This window comes from Manis pentadactyla, chromosome 8, assembly GCF_030020395.1.
Source record: "Manis pentadactyla isolate mManPen7 chromosome 8, mManPen7.hap1, whole genome shotgun sequence".
Lineage (NCBI taxonomy): Eukaryota > Metazoa > Chordata > Mammalia > Pholidota > Manidae > Manis > Manis pentadactyla.
The window spans coordinates 81,924,218-81,943,477 of NC_080026.1; the positions used below are offsets into that span (position 1 = coordinate 81,924,218).

At 39.3% G+C, this 19,260-nt stretch overlaps 1 pseudogene; it reads left to right on the forward strand.

The window, feature by feature from the left end:
• Positions 1 to 8,389: 8,389 nt before the first annotated feature.
• LOC118917377 (60S ribosomal protein L9-like) lies at positions 8,390 to 8,965 on the forward strand (annotated as a pseudogene).
• The last annotated feature ends 10,295 nt before the right edge of the window (positions 8,966 to 19,260 follow it).

The window sequence follows — 19,260 nt, forward strand, 5'->3', positions numbered from 1 at the left end:
GAACAGGAATGACCAAGGCCCTCAATAAGAAAAGGCTGCTGCTAGGAGCTCTCCTTACCCAGAAGTTGGATACTCTCATCAGTCTGGATCAAAAAAGCAACGTATTATGAAAAAAGGGCAAGGCTTCTTACAAAAAACATGACACTAAACAGAAACTGAACACGGAAAATAGTCTGTTCTCACAATCTGCTAAGGCCTTGCTCCAGACCAGTTGAATCTGTCTCTGAGGACCTACAGACCAGGTGAGTCTGAGTCTCCGGGGACTTACAGCAATGTCTGACAACTTCTCATAATAAGAATCACCTGGGTCCTTGCTAAATATAGAAATTCCCAGGCCAGCTAGGGCCTTCCTAGACCTGCTGAATCAGAATCTCCAGGGCCTGGGAGACTGTATGTTTCCTATTGCCCCAGCTGGTCTAGAGTGGAAGACAGACATTTACTGTATAATTATATAAATATCTAGGGCACAACAAAAAGAACAAGGAACTATGGGGGCACCTAACAGTCTGAGGACTCCAGGAAGGCTCCCCAAAAAAGGATCTTTTGAACAATCATCTAAAGATGAGCAAAATTTAATTAGGTACAGGATGGGGAGGGAGGACATATATATTTCAGATATGCAGGGGAAAAAATATTTAAAAAACACTAGGTAGCTTACAGTCTAACAGTAAAAGTAGAACACATATCTCAAACATTGGAAAACAGGGTAATGTGTTTTAAGCATCATGGAGCAAGAGGCTGTGCAAAATGCAAGAACAATTCAGTCAGAACAGAAATTGGGAAAGCTGAGGGTGTGGGTGCTGACAGACTGTCTTGTCAGTGGGTTTCAAGCCCAGACAAGTTCAATATGGATTCAGTGTGAACAAAGAAATTAACAGCAAAACATTCTTGGGGTGAAAGGGTGATACCCAACTTTATTTCCAGGTGGCAGTTCAGTCACTAGAATCCTGTTCACTCAGAGCAAGTCTGCATGCAGCAAGCTGGTCTCTGCCTCTGGGCCCCTCTGTCCGCACAGCCATCCTCTGGGCCTCTGTCCTCGGTGCTGCCACCACTCCAGCCTCTGCTCTGCTCTCCCACAGCCTTGCAGCCCTGCCACCATGTCGTGCCCAGAGCACTGGACAGAGCTCTTTATATAGAGTCAACGGCCATGTATTGCCCACAGGTGTGCAGTGAGCTAGACAACCAGGGCCAGGTGAGAATCCTGGTCACAGGAACTCTCATTTTATCCACATGGATTCATCAGAGATTTAGACTTTGTGAGTAGACGGGAAAGGGAGGTAAGACAGGTGAGCCCCAGGTCTGCCTATGAGAGGGAGGCACAAAGTGTGAAGGAAAGAGGGCAAAGAAGTATTAGGGCTTCAAAAATTAAGCTAAGGGGTTTTTTTTCTCCTGAGTATTGTATCACCTTGACTCTCCTTTTCTGGTGTAGCCCTTGGAATAGTTTTGCCTATTATCAATATCCCTACTTAAAGTCTTTGTATGTCAGTACATTTTATGGTCACTTGAAAAGATTCAGTTATGACAGATCTCTCACCAACTGTCTTCAGTTTCCCAAGAAGCAATAAATTATAGATAGACTATATAGGTGTATGTGCACCCATAGAAAAGCAGTGATACAAATGGCATTTGCTAGTTATTTTCCATTGTTCCTTGTATTTAATTTAGCTTAAATTAAATATGATGTTATTTTCAAGTTAGTATTCTCAAAGGCAAACTGTATTAGATTGAGGCTTTTCATTTAGAAAACCATAATATTCTCATTACCATTTCAATGTCCATTTGGTTATTAAAAGTGGTAATTCATGCTCAGGGTCAGCCCTGAATCAAGGCCAATAATGAGAGAGGAAAGCATTCTTCAGCCTTCTAGGCCTCAGCTGCTAACCTCATCTAACCTTGACACAGTGAGTGTCTATCTGCTCATGTGCTTGGGCCAGACACATAGATGCTACCCAAGTTACCCAGAGTATGGTGCTGCTTGCAATAGATTTTATGACTTTAATGGTTCTCTTGTTGCAGTTTAATTTAAGCAGAATGAATAACTATTGGCTTGAAACCATACTGACTTGTCTGGCTTTTATTTCAAGAACAGATTCATTCAGGAAAAAGGGGTTCGGTTTAGGCACTGATACCACGTCTCGTGTAACTAGAAAATACCCAGTGACTGATGTGGATCTTAGGACCAACTGCTCCCTCTGTTCCTCTTTGGGCCATCTGCTCTCTCTCATGGTGTCACTGTTTCTATTTATGTGACCTATCTCCACTCTGCCTCCTCCAGCCTTTGCAGCTCACTGACTTTCAGCTTCCTCAGCTCAGCCATGCTCAGAGCCCACCCTGGCCACAACCTCTTCACAATCCTTTTGAAGTTCCAGCTCCTGGTTAAAGGTTCCACTGTCCTGTCTTCTAGGTACAAATTGTTGAGAGAGAGAATATGATTGACTCAGCTCAGCTCATCATACCAAAGAAGTGAATGCCAGACTTGACTAATAATCAAATTACTGAATTTAGCAATTAGCTCTGCACTTGCACAGAACACTCAGAGGCCTAGAACAGGGTGCTCTAAACCCTTTAGGCTGCCAGAGGTTAACTCTTCAATTGCTGGCTTGTGGGAATTTGAGGGGTGAGAGAGGGCTTCAGACAGTTCAGTTGAAGGGCACTAAGTAGGTTCAAGGAAGTCATGATTTCCAACTGACACAGAAAGATTTCAGTATTTTAATAGTTAATATGGCCATACCCTTATATACCACTGAAAACTGTGAATCCCTGGGGGTGAGGAGGGACAGAGACATGATATATACAATATCACCACCTTAGAAAATGGTCTGAATTTAGCAGGCATTTAAGGCTCTTGAAAGGGTTATGAACCTTGAGGGCAGTAAAAGTGTTTATTTCTCATTCAACTTCCCAAAGAACTAGTCTTGCTTTCCTAGAGAGGGGAACAATCAGTCGTGCAATACTGTCAACTGACTGGTAAGTGAGGGCTTCCCTGGGTACAAGCCCTGGCTTTGCACACACCTAACTACGGGGTTGGACCCAGGGTCTTACTTTCTTCAACTTTGAAATGATGAGTTTGTACAGGGTAAACTCTGGAATCCGCTTCCTACTTCAGAATCTTCTCACATTCAGGAGCTTATTTTACAATTTGTGAGCACACAGACACTGCCAACTTCAGGAGGCGAAGGAGCGGCAGGAAACTATCCTTATTCAGCACAGCAATGAAGGAAATAGGCTCTGGGATCAATCTTAACCCGGCCAGCTGCAGTTTCTACAAACTTGGACACATTACTCATAGCCTCTCTGCCTCCATTTTCTCATCTATAAAATGGGAATAATAAGAAAACGTCACAGAATTGTAGGAAAGAGTAAATAAGAAAATCCACGTAAACTGTTTAAATCAGTGCCTAGCACACAAAACACAATAAATGTTAGCCAATATCATTATTGGAAGCTATACTAGGAATTTTTCATTATGTATCATTTTGATTATTTCAACATCTGTGTAAATACTATTAATCCCATATTATCAATGGGAAAATTTAAAGTTGAGACAGACTTTAGTTCACCTAAATCAAGGATCAGTAAACTTTTTCTTAAAGGGCCTACCTACTAGTAAACATTTCAGGCTTGGCAGGCTATACATCTCTGTCACAACTACTCAGCTCAGCCATGAGAGCTGAAAATAGCAATGGACAATAGCAAATGAATGGGCAAGCCTGCTTCAATAAAACTTTGTTTACCAAAACAGGCTGGCTTGACCTTGGCAGTCAGCAGTCATTTGCCAGAGAGCCTAAAGTCACATGGCAAACAATTGGCAGTCAGGATTTAAACCCAAGAAAACCCAGTCTCTACCCACTACACCACAGATGTTCTAATTCTTCCTTTAGTCATGGAAACATGTTTTGCAAATAAAATTTTATGTAGACTCCAACAGATAAATTACAGCTAGAAATACATTCATAGTCTCCTCTTAACCATTCCAACTATTGTCCTTGAATAAGTCAGTAGTTCCCAAACCATGTGGGTTTATTAAAAATGCAGACCTTAATGTCCCTACTTCCAAAGCCTCTAGTTCAGGTGGATTGGGTGGTGCCAAATGATATGCATTATTTATAAGCTAACCAGCTGATCTGACTTAGGGAGTCCTCAGAAGGCTCTTTGAAAAACATGGATATAGGATATTCCAATAAAGGAAAAGGTATTTAATTCTTAAGGCTGATTTTATTGAAGATAGGAGCATGAAACTCAGAACCTGAGTTTCACTGATTTCCTAATTTTGCATTGGATTTCAGTCAGAGATTAATCTGTTTCTGTATAATCAGTGCACTTGCCTAAACACTTGTCAACTGCCTTGAAAAGCAATGAGTCTCTCATATCTATTGTCACAGATTTCCCTGGTACCTGAACTTACTAGTGTGAAATATAGAATTTATCCTTAATCCTGCTGTGACTCTAACAGGAAGCTAGAACAGTAGAGTAATAATTACATTAGGACATTAGGATAAAAGATTGATGATAGGAAATTATTCCATAAACTGGCTCTTGAAAGGAACGTCCAAGTGTCTGGCACACCTGCAGAGAGTAAAGGCTATATTAAGCCATATGACAAAGATACCAAATGAGTGTCTGCTCCACACAGTCATTGACAGCTCAGTGCAAGAAGGGCTTAAACAGGAGGCCAGGCAAGCAGATACCTGAGAAGCCTAAGCTGGTATCTAGTTCTGTTTCTAAAAGACTACTGTTAGCTAATAAGCAAAGCATAGACATTAAATTTTAATATCACTGTAAGTAGTGGAATGTCTCATAAAACTTGAAAATTATGTGCATGCTGGGCCCACAGAGAACAGTCTGCACATTTCTGAGCTGTAAATTTGCCTACTTGGAACACCAGTAAGAAGGGCTGGACTTTACTTTGGCTGGCCTTCCTCTTCCTTGGCTTCTGTGAAGCCACCTTCAGGAAAGATTCTCCAACAGCACTGAGTGCCCACAGCTGGCTTTTCCCCTACATCTGGAGCTGCTAAAGACAGACCCATTAAATAACCACTCCCCAGAAACTAAAAGCTAGGAACGGCCTGGGGATCCTGCCTGCGAAAGTCTCAGCCAATGTCCTTTGCTGAACCTTCCCACCCTGCTTGAACTTAAAGAGGGACAGCTCCACACTTGGTTAAAAGGCTCTTGGCTCTCCCAGAAAGCTCTCAGGTTACCTTTAGGGCTGCTTCAGGTGATCAAATGGAAGCACACTTGTTTGGAAGTTGGCCTAAATTGATAATGCCAGCAACTACAATTTACTGGAGGCCTGCCATATGTCAGGCTATCAAGCTCCTCACACAATTTTTGTGCACTTGACAGCTGGAGCACTGATGTAGCTCACAAACCAGTACACAGTCACTTACCTTCCTTAGCACTGGTTTTCTTTCCTGAAAACACAAGGGAGTTACTAGTAATCACTTCTACTTTCTGAGCACATACTGTCTCTAATCCTCACAACAGCTCTGAAAGGCAGATACTCAGATTGCCATTGTACAGATCAGGAAACCAAGGCCAGAACATTAAGAGAGCTTCCCCGTTTCTAAGTCAGTAAGCAGTCCATCCAGGAAGCAGATCTTTCCTGCATGGGAGTAAGATAATACCTTTTCCTCTCCACCATCTTGCCTCCCTCAGGTGAGCTCAGGGATCTTTCAGTTCTTAGTCAACAAATGGCTTGACCCAATTGCTTACTGTATGGACATACTAACCAGCAGCGTTGCATGACCTACTCCCAGTCACCCGGGAGACTCCCTTGTTCTTGCTCAGCATGTCACCTGCCTCAGCGCATCCATCTGTCCACCTCTGTGAGGTGCCAGACTCTTCAGACCTCAGACCAGCTGCTTGTTAGCTGACCTACGACATGCTCTCTGGAGCTTCACCATGACCAGCGCAGCACTGATTACTGGTCACATCTGCTCCTCTGCAGGAAGACCCACCCTCCCTTGAAAACTCCCCAGGAAGAGGCCTGCCCTTTCCCATCCCTCTTTAGATGCCAGGGCACTCATAAAGTATTAAGATGGTCAGAGCCAGCTCCATACAATTTATCACATCTGATTCATTTCTAGTGATGGGAAAACACTGGCACATTTGAAGCTCTGGCACATGTCATCTACCTCAAATTTTCATATTACAGTGGGTCATTTTCAAGTCCAGAAAGGGAAAGTCCATTTGTTTTCCTCTCATGGTCAGAATATCTCTGCAACGGTTGCCCTGTTTCTTGAAATTAAATGTTATCCCACTGTATTATATTCTACATTATCATTTATTATTTACACTCAACAACAACAAAAACCTACATCATGTCCTATATCTCTAGAAAGCCTAATAGAATTATAAAGGCTTAAAGAGAAGATGAGATTTAAGAGGGAGAAAAACAGACAGAAAGGAAGATGAAAAGCAGAAAGGAGAAAATACAGGAAGACTCTTGAATCAGTTTTCCTCAATTTACGAATAGAGTTAATAAAAATTCTTCAATAGTAACAGTAAAATAACTACCACTTATTGTGAATATATTATGCATTAGGCACTCTTCTCCATTCTCCAGCTCTGGCTTTATTAAATCCTTCCAACTCTAATGAGGTCAGCCCCAAAAGAAGGAAGGTGAGAGAGACTTAGTGAATGAACAACTTATCCAAGTCAGTAAGTGATAAGACTAAGATCCAAACTCTGACCTAGAGCCTACACACATCAGCCTGACGTGACAGGAACCAGGAACTTTGTCTTCCTTGACCATGAATTTCCATAGGTGCCCAAGGTGTCAGTTTTGACATGCCCATGCTGGGCCCAAAGCCCAGAAACAGCAGTGAGACTCTCAGCAGGAGAGATCTGATCTGGCATAGCTTAACTAAAAAGGTGACACTCCCTTGCCTCTTGGATTCTCCTGTTACCGTGGATGCTTTGGAAACAGTGAACACTGTTAACTCCTGCCCTCCCCCCCTAGAAAAACCCCTTCTCTAGTTCCACATTAGCTGGTTTCTCATTATGTAAACAGCCTGAGCCATCTTCATTCAATTTATTGCTACATTAGTCCCAAACCTGGCTAGAGAAATACATTAACGTTTAATAGCATGCCTTTGACAATTTGTAGAAGTCAGTCCCTGCTCCCTTCTTAAATTTATCCTTGTGAATCAGAGAGCAGTGGGGGGAAACAGCAAATTAAACCTAGTGTCCTTCTGCAGCTGAGAGAAAGAATGGAATGTGAAATTCTTGGGAGAACTTTAAAAATATATTTAATGTCTAATCATCTGCTGGAAGTATATAGTAATAAACAGTAACTTGTTGGCAGTGTCCTGGTACTGCCCATGCCTTTTCTCAAAATCCTGGCAATGGTAATAACTACATCAGAGAAGAGGAGAGACTTAACTTACATTATTTGGGAGTTACTCTTCCTGATCACAGCCCTGCTTTCTAAATAGTCACTTCTATTATAATAGAGATTTTTTTAGTGTAATTCTCCACTTCTTTGATAAAAATCCACTTCTAAATAATAGAGAGCAATTTAGGTTTTATTCATTGCTGTAATAGATCTGAAAATTCAGAATATAATCACAAGGAGAACCTTGAGAACCAATCTGATTTTTAGTCAACATCATTATCATCACCATCAACAAATATTTACTGAGCATATAGGACACTAGATGCTGGGAATGCAAAGAATCCTGCTTCCTGCTTCCATGGGGCTTTAATAGAGAGAAAAATAATAACACATTAGAATTCGCTCAAAATAAAAGGTGTTATAGAAGAGAGAGGCCGGGACAGCAAAGGAAGCCAGGAAGAGGAGGCAGCATGGGCAAGCACGCAGAGGGCAGAACTCAGAGAATGAAGTAGAACAGAGACGTGCGACACGCATCATGATTAACCTTCCCTGCCTGTGATGAAAATGCCAAGATATAAATAGTATATTAACAGGAGGGACTCCATCTTTAGGCTAAGATTCCATTTAAAAAAACAGGGAATTAGGAGGTAAGATTCCTAATATATTTTATGGTGATTAGCCAACAATTGACCAGCAACAGTCTTCAAGATGCTTAGGCAAAAAACTCTGGAGTCATTCTTCTCTCAGTGAAAAAGAGCTAAAGACTTACAGGGAGGATCACAGCCTCAGCAAAAGTCACAGGATAGGACTGTGCATGATATGGGGAGCAGATAGGGAAAAACATGTTTAGAATGTGGTGGAAAGTTTACATTAATACACAATTGGAACTGGTTGAGTTTTAAAGCACTGAAGAGCTATTTTGAGATAAATACTGTCTAGATTATCAGGGAAGATTATCACAAGATAAGAATCCTAAACAGAAAGAATAGTATATGATATCGATGATTGTACACAAAAAGAGCAAGAGACTAGCTCTTCATCTCATCAGCAAGAATGAAGACCATTCTCAGCAACCAGACTATCGACATTCCAGAAAATGTCAACATCACTCTGAAGGGACACACAGTTATTATGAAGGACCCCAGGGGAACCCTGCAGAGGGACTTCAATCAGATCACTGTAGAACTCAATCTCCTTGGAAATAAAAAGAAGAGGCTCCAGTTGACAAAGGGTGGTGAAATAGGAAGGAACTGGCTTCCGTTTGCACTATCTGTAGTCACACACAGAACACAATCAAGGGTGTTACACTGGGCTTCCCTTACAAGATGAGTTCTGTGTATGCTTACTTCCCCAGCAATGTCATTACTCAGGAGAATGATTCTCTTGCTGAAATCAGAAATTTCTTGGGCTAAAAATACATCTTTAGGGTGTGGATGAGGCCAGGCATTGCATTCAGTATCTCAAGCTGAGAAAGATGAGTTGAGTCTTAAAGGATATGACATTGAATTTGTATCAAATTCAGCTGCTTTGACTGAGCAAGCCACAACAGTTGAAAATAAAGATACCAGAAAATTTGGGGATGGTATCTATGCCTCTGAAAAACAAACAGTTCAGCAGGCTGAAGACTGAGATCTAAGTTGTATAGCTACAGAAACTGCAAGATGCCAGATGATTCCTTAGACTTATTTGTGGTATTTTAAAAATATAATAAAAACCTTATTGATTTGGGGGGCAAAGAGAAAGACTAGCAGAATATGAATAATAGTTACCTCTGGTAGATTGAATTACAGGTGATTTTAGTTATCTTCCTTTACTTTTCTGTTTCTCAAATTCCTTTAATAAGCATGAACTAATTTTACAACTGGAAAAAAAATGGTTTTTCAAGTTGCTTTTGATTTCTAAAGTACTGAAAGATAAAGTCCTCTTTATTCTCTGTATGAAATGACTCTTGAATGAATGCCATATATATTTATAAATAAGCAAAGATGGGAGAAGAGTTGCAAGAGAAAAAAATGATTTCAGGACCTCTCCAAGAAGTGACTTTTGAGCTAGACCTAAATAACTGTATGAGCTGGCCATAGAAGGGGAAGCATTTTCTAAATTTTCCAGGAAGAAGGAATAACAAGTACAAGGCTCCACAGAGGAAAAAACGTAAAGTGTTTGATGCTCAGTGAGCATACACAATCCGATATACAATCTCCTTCTGCTGTGTGGAAAGCCACCACCTAAGCCACCAATAGCTTCTGGAAGCACACAGACTCATGTATGACAAAGATTGAATATGGATTAGAGCACGACGTCAAAACTCCAACATTACTTCTCTGAAAACAGTTACACACCAAAGAGAGAAGTAGAAGCTATTCAATGCTATCAAGTGTCCTTTGGGTGCTAAAGCACTGCTGGGGGCAGACACTGTGAAACATGGCATAAAAGAAACAGAAAGGATGAATAAACTTTTCCTCTTAAAGTTTATGAATTTACAGGTAAGGGAGGACAAAAACAAAGGTATATATAAATGTGTCTGCTCACAGGCTTAAGCACTGACATGAACACACACTCTGATTAATCAGAGGCTGATGTACTTACTGCAACTTCATCAAGAATTATAGCTCTAGTAAATTATACTCAAAAATCCAAATCTGTGGTTGTATAATTACAAGATCAGGAAATGATCACAGTTAAATATATTAATGCAAAAATGGAAGCCAGTTTCACATGCCCACCTTTAGCCTTCATATTTATATAATGGCATGTCACTCTGAATGATAGGATCATTGGTATATTTTATTCTAGAGTTGGATTTACCCAGCACCAAAAAGAAAAGGCCATCTAAACGATAGGCTAAATTTTCACTTGTCACACATCTATTCTGAATGACAGAAAAGAGGCAAATACAAGAAACTTGCTTTCTAGGGAGCTATTAAAGACAAATTTGACATCAGAATAAACCAAAGACAGAATTGAAAGAATTTCAAATTATTAGGTGTCACCTGCAAGCTTGTTAAATGTAAACCTAAACTCTTAGAATACAGCAAATGAAAAAACTTAGGTAATTATGGCATTGTTTCTAAATTTAAGAACTATTTAGTACCAATAATTCATTAGATTCTCAAAAATTTTACTTATTCCTTAATAAAACCAAAGAATGAAAGTAATAACCAAATTTGGTAGATCTTTTATTCTATATGATTTATACTTATTGAATTTCAACATTTTCAACAAATGAATAATCAGTTAATAACTTTTCTTTCTCATGATCAAGCTATGATTGCTAATTTTACTTTTCATGTTTTCACTCATTATCAGGAAGAATAAGAATTTATCAACTTATCCAATTGCCAAAAACCTGCAGCTAATGTATTAATGGTACTGGGAAGATTTCCTTCCTTCCTGAAAAATGAGTGCCACACAGATTTCAAGGGCTGGAAGATCTAAATAGTCCATTCTTCTCTCGTGTGGGAGCTGCTAACGAAGAAATCGATGCAGGGTAATGGTTAAGAACCCAAGGACTGGAGTCAGATATTGAATTTTAAGCCCAGCTATTCTGTGTACTTGGAGCGGAACCCTGGTGCATTACTTAAATTCCCTCAGATATAAAATGGGAATTCTAAAACTCAATGCATAGAAATGAAGTGAAATAAAGTATCTTGAGTTGTGGGCACTGTTCCAGACATAGAGCACATGTTCTAAATTGGCTATGAGGATTATTCAAGAAACTCTCGTATTCTCTGTATAGTTTACCATTACTACTGCCTTCTCTAGGCTACCCAACTCTTAAAATGTACTCATTACTTGTTTCTTTGAGTATGCCTTCATTTATTCAACAATTGTTTATTGAACAATTATTCACAGTAGATGTTCACCCAAGTGTTAAAGATATAGCTATAAACAAGATAAATGAATTCTCTGCCCTTATGGGTTTATAGCCTACTTAGGGTTAAAGACAATATGATATCTGTCTTGGTGTGAGACATTTAGGTTACAATTGTATCCTTTAGCACAGGGTAAGTTGAAACCTGGACTTGAGGGCCAGAGAAGGCTTTCTTGTGGGCAATATATTTAAGTTGCAAATAAAAGAGGAAACAGCAATAACTAGGAGAAGAAAAGAAGAATAGCATTTCAGGAGTAAAAAATCAGTATCAGCAAAAGCCTATGGATGAAAGACATTGATGCAGCATTCACAATGGTGAAAGTACAAGGATGTGGGAGATAGCAGGGCCCAATCATAAAAACACCTATTGCTTTTCTACCCAGTAAACCACCCACCTACCTCCCACTCTACCTGAATCATCTCCATAGGAACTGCCACGTTTTTACCAGCTCCCACCCCTTCTCTACAGTTGATTGGTTCAGGAGTGGGCACCTGACCTAAGCTGCATTAACCACCACCTTGCCTAGGATTGTTGGCCTTTGAGGTGACAAGAGTGGTGTTATTCTTTCTCTGCTGAATGGAGCAGTAAGATAAAAACTCAGAAGCCACCAGCTCTTGTTTTATGCCATGTGGAGAAAGTCAGTCTATGGAAAGAGAAAAGGATGAGAACTCAGAATCAGAGATGGGAGGCAGAACTCAAGTTCTGACTGTGTTCTAGTCTGTGTTTCCAGCTATTACTCCCTAAAAGGAGTTACTTTCTAAGGGATGTATTTCCTACATCCACATGGCTTGCTTTTCCCATGAGTGTCCCAGTATCCTACCAATAAATTCCTCTTTTTTACTTAACCTAGTTTGAATTGGGTTTTTATCAGAAACATTTTTTTTTAATCTTAACAGTTGATTTCAGTCTTTTTAGATCTAGTTTTTTCATTCAGTTCTCTATTTCATCTTGTCGCATTTTGTGTTAAGTTCATGGATACTTCTTGTTCAATAATGGAAGTAAAATAATAGACAATAGAAGAAACCTTCCATCCAGCCTGACTTAAAAGAGTAATAGAGATCAGAACCAATCTCCACTCCCCATCCCCTGAGAAAATTTCTTAGGGTGCAGCATATTAGTTTATGTAGAGCTGGCAATTAAAGCTATTTCCATAATTCTCTGAGTTTTTGATATATGAATTGGTTACAAGAAACTACACATTGATTAGAAGGATCTCTGACAGACTGTACAGTATTGATATCAGTCACCATAAATTACAAACTTTGACAAATGAATCTTGTTGGGAAAAGACTGAGAAATACACCTTGAGAGCTTGAAGTCCTGATAGGTTTGGGGTTTTAAGTATTCAGAACCTTGATTAATGAATTTGCCTTACTTTTATGGCCTTAATTTTGCAGATAAAGATCTGTAAAAATTAATTTTGCATAATGCTTCACAACTAATTGCTTCAATCCCATCACAATTCATTTAGAGAAGTAAGGGGAAGGTGAAAGTTTACAGATTCCCTATCATGTGGCAGGTACCCCATTTAAGGCCTTCAAACATATTATTTTTAATCCTAATAGTTCATTTTTTGAGGAGGAAACTGAAGTTCAAAGATGCTGATGTGCTTGCTAAAGGTCATTGAAGTATTTAAGTGGGAACATAAAGTCTTTTAGATTCCAAAGCCAACACTTGGAAGTAATAAAGTCCTAGTCATTCTGCAATTTCAATTTACCAATCATCATTCAAAATAAATGGTTCAGCAGCAGGCCTTGAAAATACTAAAAATAAAGATGGTATAGTATTCTTCAGTAGAATAGAAAGACTAAAATTGTATAATTTGGGGTGGCTTATTAAAAGCCATCAACAAATCAGAACAGATAGACCCAAAATGAAGTAAATATTAAATTAGCTAATGTGACTTTTTAAAATGGAGATGTTGGGGTAGAGGGAGAAATATTGTTGATGATAGTGTTTTGATTTTTACTTTTTTATTTTTGTTACTTGCTTTGTTTTAGGTTTTAAGTTGTATTACATCTGCTTTAGGGACAAAGATTTGATACTAACAAACTACAAGAACAAATGTGTTCATTCAGCTTCTATTTTACTTCCATCTGTTCTGTCTAAAAGCATTGTTGTCACACTAAGAAAGGCGAAACTAATATTGCTACAAGGGGATTGAAACCATAGATAGATAAGGAGGTTGTAAATGGGAATCTAGGTGCTCTAAATGAATTTCAAGCTGGACAAAGAACAAGTTCAGGGGATTGCAGACAGTATTGCTTTTGGTAATCATTGTGGAATCAGAGAGAAGGAAAGTGTAATTATAATCCCAATTCTCACAAATTACAAGAAGAAAGTAGATTCTATAAAGCTCTAAGTTTAGATATTCAAAGAGATATAGAAGCTTAATGCAATCTACCAGTGGTTCTATAGGACATGTGACCGACTGGGACGTGACAGAAGAAGTCGAACCCATTCCTTTTCCTCCAATTAACTTCACTTCTGTGCTTCATTAGGGTAAAGAGGGCAAGGATTGGATGTTCACTCGCTGTCTGAACAAAGAGCAGGGATTTGGAGTAAAAATTCATAAAATAGCCCGGACGGGGCACCCGAAACTCTGGGAATTTAAATGATTACAATCATTTATTCCCAATCCTTTATCTTTAAGTACAGAGTAGATGAAGCCCTTGAAAAATCAAGTTTTTATTCATGTATGTATCCCCTCCACTATAGATAGATAGTTGGTAGGTAGATAGAGATAGATAGGTATACACACACATACACATACACATATATAGGCAGCTTTTGCTGAACTACTTTGGATACTGAGAATAAAGCTTTGGCACTTACAATACACAAATCTCCCAGCATTCTACACGGGAATATCATTGGAGTATGTTATAGGGCCATTTGATGTAAAATACTCCTAGAAGGGAAATTTCAGTAACAACAAACTGGATAGAAACATAATTTACAGGAATATATTACTGTCAGGCTACATGGCTTTTGGGTTCACTCCTCCAACAAGAGGTCCCACGTTCCATGTGTCACTTGTGGTGGTGGGTGCAAGACATTTAAAATGTGTGAGACGAATTCTATTGTTCCTGCTTAATGCTGGAGAACTGTCAACTCCATTTCAAGAGAGTCCTGGCACATGGAGTGTGACTCATGCTAAGAGAGTTGAAAATTATAACCTGTCAGTAGCACATTAGTCTTCATTTCCCAATTTATTTGTAGCATTTTCAGACTGCAAGGCATTTTTACAGCATACATATATTACTGTAGTTACATAAATGTCACATTTCATTCTAAAGCAAAGCTGGATGATAGATAGCCTGTCATTCTCCATTCCCCTAGAGAAAACAGATTGTGGAGTACGAGCTTACCAATATAATTTGAGATAGCAACCGAAGTGAGATAAAGAGTAGTTTAGCAAGTATCAGAATATTAACCTGGGAATCAAGAAGCACAGTTTTATTCCTAGAAGTCATGATGTAACCTTGAGTGTGTTAATTTTTTTATTATTCATCTTTCTTTTTGAAAAAGTTAGAATGATATTCGAATCTCATCTGTCTCATGGGGACGGTCTGAGACTGGAGACAAGGGAATCAGCATAGGTGCTCGAGGCCTCTGCCTATTTCCTTCTCTTAACCTGATATACCAAGTTTCTCTTTGGTGCTCCTACAACTCTTACTCCATGCCTTGTATCACAGTATTTTCTCAATGATAATATGCGTGGCTTTTATAATGATTTGTATTAATGAGCTTTGTTAATTCAGAGGGAAAAAGATAGATCCTAGCCACAGTTTATAAAGACTGTAGGGAAAAATAAATGCTAGAGTTAGCTGACACAGAAATCCAGTGAACTCTGATACCAGGGGGCTAATACATGGCCCAAGTTGTTCCAAAATAGTGTATTTGTCAACGTGGCCCGTGCCCCACATCTGGCGAGCCCTCTGCACTTACCGTTTCTGTGCACACCTACCATAATTCCCACCACCAAAACCTGCAACTCTCTGCCTACAGGTGTTCTCTGACCACAGGAGCCCACTCTTCTTCTGTTGGGCAGACCAGGAATGCCAGAGAACTCGTGCTCCTTGGGACAGCCTTTAACCAGTGACTGATGGGAGTTGGTGAATAAACACTCCAACTCTGGCCTGGTTTCTAAGCTAGAATCAGCTCCCAGATCCAGAGCTAATCAACTGAAGCCACTGAAGGCGCTTTCCCAGCAGCACCAGAGCAGGTAGAGAGGAGTCCCTAATCCTACCCCAAATGACTTAGAGCCATTTACCTATGTAACTGTTACCTATGTAACTGCACACTGAGGAGAAGGGAATGACCAGAGCCCTTGAGGACTGTGTGGTACAGCGTCTGAGCAAATCGCCATAAGGCCCCTCTTACAGAGCAGGAGTGAAGTGGGGATTGGATGGTAAACAGAAAGCTGGCCCAAGTCTGACTCTCAGAGGGTCATTTTCTCAGTTCCTAGGCACATAATTAAGATGATATCATTATCCCAGGTAAATTCCCATATTCGTTGAGGTCTAGGGAATAAGAATATGGATAAGCCTATGGGAAGGTAAATGCCACCACCAGAGAGGACAGTAAGGGTTCTGGCAAAATCAGTCATCATGGGCAGGTAAAGAAAGGAGTTCTAGAGTGCCAGAGGCCACTATCTTTGATAATTATAAGTAGATAGGATCACTGCTATATAATGGAGCAAGAAGGAACAGATCTGGAACCCAGAGAATTCTTTGGATCCATTCTTGATGCTGCCATGCTTTCTCGTAAACATAAATGAGCAATTGTAACAATTACAGCTTCATTGAATTACTAAGCAGGGGCCCAGGCCCCTCAGAAATGAAGGTGTGGTTTACCCAACTGTGTAAGTAACTCCCACGTGCTCAAGTGCTGGCTGAGAGTGAGAGGGATTTAGAATGGATGATGGAGGAAGGAGATGATAAATGTCTATTATGTCCTTGACATTTGCAATTGCAACAGTGGGGGCTATAGCTTGTCCACTAACTCTTTGTAACTGGCCATAGACTTGAAGAAATTGTATGAGACAGAGTGAAGTTGACATGAGGCATAAGTGGATGTGTGAGAGGCCAGGAACAGACTGTAGCAGAAACCACCAGAGCCTTGCCCCCATGCAACTGACACATTTTTGTGGCTCAATTTCCAAATGCCAATACTTCTAATGGCTTGCCTGAGGGCTCTCTCTGTCCTGGAGCTGATGGGAAGTGCCAGAAAATTAATCCACACCCACCCTGGCACACCTACCCACCAATGTCAAGGGGAACTGGTAGGTAAATACCCAGTTTCTCACTCCTTCAGTGGGATAACTCTGAGTCACATCTCTGAGTCACATCTACACTGTCACAGGACTCCTCAGAGGAATTAAATTCCTTTTGTCTACTGTGGTATCTCATTGATAACACATCCTCTTATGTCTGCTTTTCCTTTCATTTAATTTGCCAACTCCTCTACAGTGTTTTATCTGATCACCTTCCAAATAACTTGAATCCTTGTCTCTGGTTTACTTTTGAGGAGACAACTTGTTAGCGATGTATATTCTGTTATACAGTTGCAAAGGAAGACATATCTACTGGATAACATCTCTTCTGTAAATAAGCAAAGATCTGCTTCTCTCCCATGCACAAGCCCATTGTTTTCACCCCCTTAGGGGACCAAAGACAGCCAGTGCTTTTTCCTTTAGACCTCCGTGTCTCCTTAAAGACCTTGAAAAAAGGATGGGAATAGCTATGGAACTCTGAAACTCTTCACTACAGACAGAAATAATTTGGAAATGAATGCATACAGAAAGAAAAGGTTATGATCATAGGAGGCAATATTTATTCGGCATACCTGTATATGATCCTTTATAAAGTGCCTTGAATGCATTATTTCCTTTTATTCTCACAGCAACATTATGAAGTAGTTAGGATTGTTATCCCCACTTTACTGGTGAGAAAGCAGAAATATGGAATGTTCATATAGCTTGGAAGATTCAAGTCTGGGCATGGCTGCCTTGGAATTCCATGCATGCACTTTCCACTATGCTACATAGACTCCCTATAATAAAATAAAATAAAAGCCTTTATACATTTCCTAGGCTTGCAGCTTGGAGCACATACCAACTAGTGCAATCCCCAAAACTAGAACCATTAAAAAGCCCAAGAAAGAAAAATTATGAGCACAAGGAGGAAAATATCTTAATAAATGCAGTTTGTGCTTACCAGGACTCTAGTCATTATCTGCACTGCTGAACTGGCTGTAAAGGAAACAATCCAAGTTCATCCAACATGAAAAATAGCTGAAAGTATGAAAACATGGGGAACTTACAACAATGCTCTACTTCAAGTTTTCCTTTTAGCTGAAAATCTGCATACCTCAAAAACATAGGACAGAATTTTATTGTTGTTAACAACCATTTGATCAATAAATATGAGAGATGCCCTCACAAAAAAAAATATATATATATAGCATAAGGAATATAGTCAAAATATTGTAACAACTTGGTATGGTGATAGCTGGTACCTAGAATTATCATGTATATAAATGTTGAATCACTGTGTTGTACACCTGAAACTAATGTAATACTGTGTGTCAACTACCCTTCAATAAAAAATAATTATCTAAAAAAAAAAAACATAGGGATAAAAATAAAATGAGACACCAAAAGCATGATCCATAGAGGAAAGATTAGTAAGAAACTGAAAAATGGACTTCATCCAAGAAAAAAAACAAATATTTTTCTCTGTGAACTCTCTTGTGAAGGGGATGAAAAGACACGCTATAGACTATGAGAAAAGATTTGCAACCCAAATATCTAAAACTTGTATCTAGAATATATATAAAGAACACTAAAAACCCAACAGTAAAAAAATAAAATTTTAAATAAAAATTAGCAAATAAGGAAAAGACATGAACTGACAGTTCACCGAAGAGGATATACAGATGTCAAATAAGCACATGAAACAATGTCCAACTTCATTAGTCACTAGGTAAATGCAAATTAGAACCCCAATGTTCATTACATACCTATCAAAAGGGCTACAGTAAAAAATAGTGATAACCCAAAATGCTGACCAGACTTTGGAGAAATTAGATCACCCATACCAGGGGAGCTATAAAATAGTACAGCCACTCTGGAAGACTATGACAGCTTCTTACAAAAATAAACATGCTCCTACCATGATATCCAGCAATTACTCTTGGGCATTTATCCCACAGTAATGAAAACTCATGTTCACACAAAAGGCTGTACACAAATGTCCACAGAAACATTATTCATTATCTCCAGAAACTGGAAGCAATCCAAATGCCTTTCAACCAGTACATGGCTAAGCGAGCATCATGTGGTTAAACGAGCCCCATGATGGAATAGCAGTAATAAAGCTGAATGGATTTCAAGGAAATTATACTGAGTGAAAAAAATCTCAAATATTTATATACTGTATGAGTCCATTTATATTGCATATGAGTCCATTATCTTGAAATGACAAAATTATAGCGATGAAGAACAGATTAGTGGTTGCCATGAGCTAGGGAGGGGGGCAGGGAGGCAAGTTTAAGCCATAAAACAGTAGCATGAGTGCTCCTTGTGGTGCAGCTGTCCTGCATCCTAAATGTGGTGGTAGTCTCAACTATGTACACAGGTGATAAAACTAAACTAGAGACACAGTGCCTGTAGGACTGTTGAAATCCGAATCAGGTAAGCGGAATGTATCACTGCTAATTTCCTGGCTGTGATATCCCACTGTAATTATGAAAAATATTACCATTGCCAGAGCTGGGTGAGGGTATATGAAATCCCTCTGTAGTATTTCTTAAAGGCACATATGAATGCACAATAATCTCAAAATTAAAAGTTTAACAATTTTTTTAAATACAGTGGACCTGGATCATACAATATAGCAATTTTTATGTTTGCTTATATTGATTAAAATGTACTTTTATCTTCACAAGATGATGGTTAGGGAGGTTTATTTACATTTTTTATACCAAAGTTGGCTACTTACTTCTTTTAAGTAAAAAGAACATGGAGCTCTAGCAGTAAATTAAGAT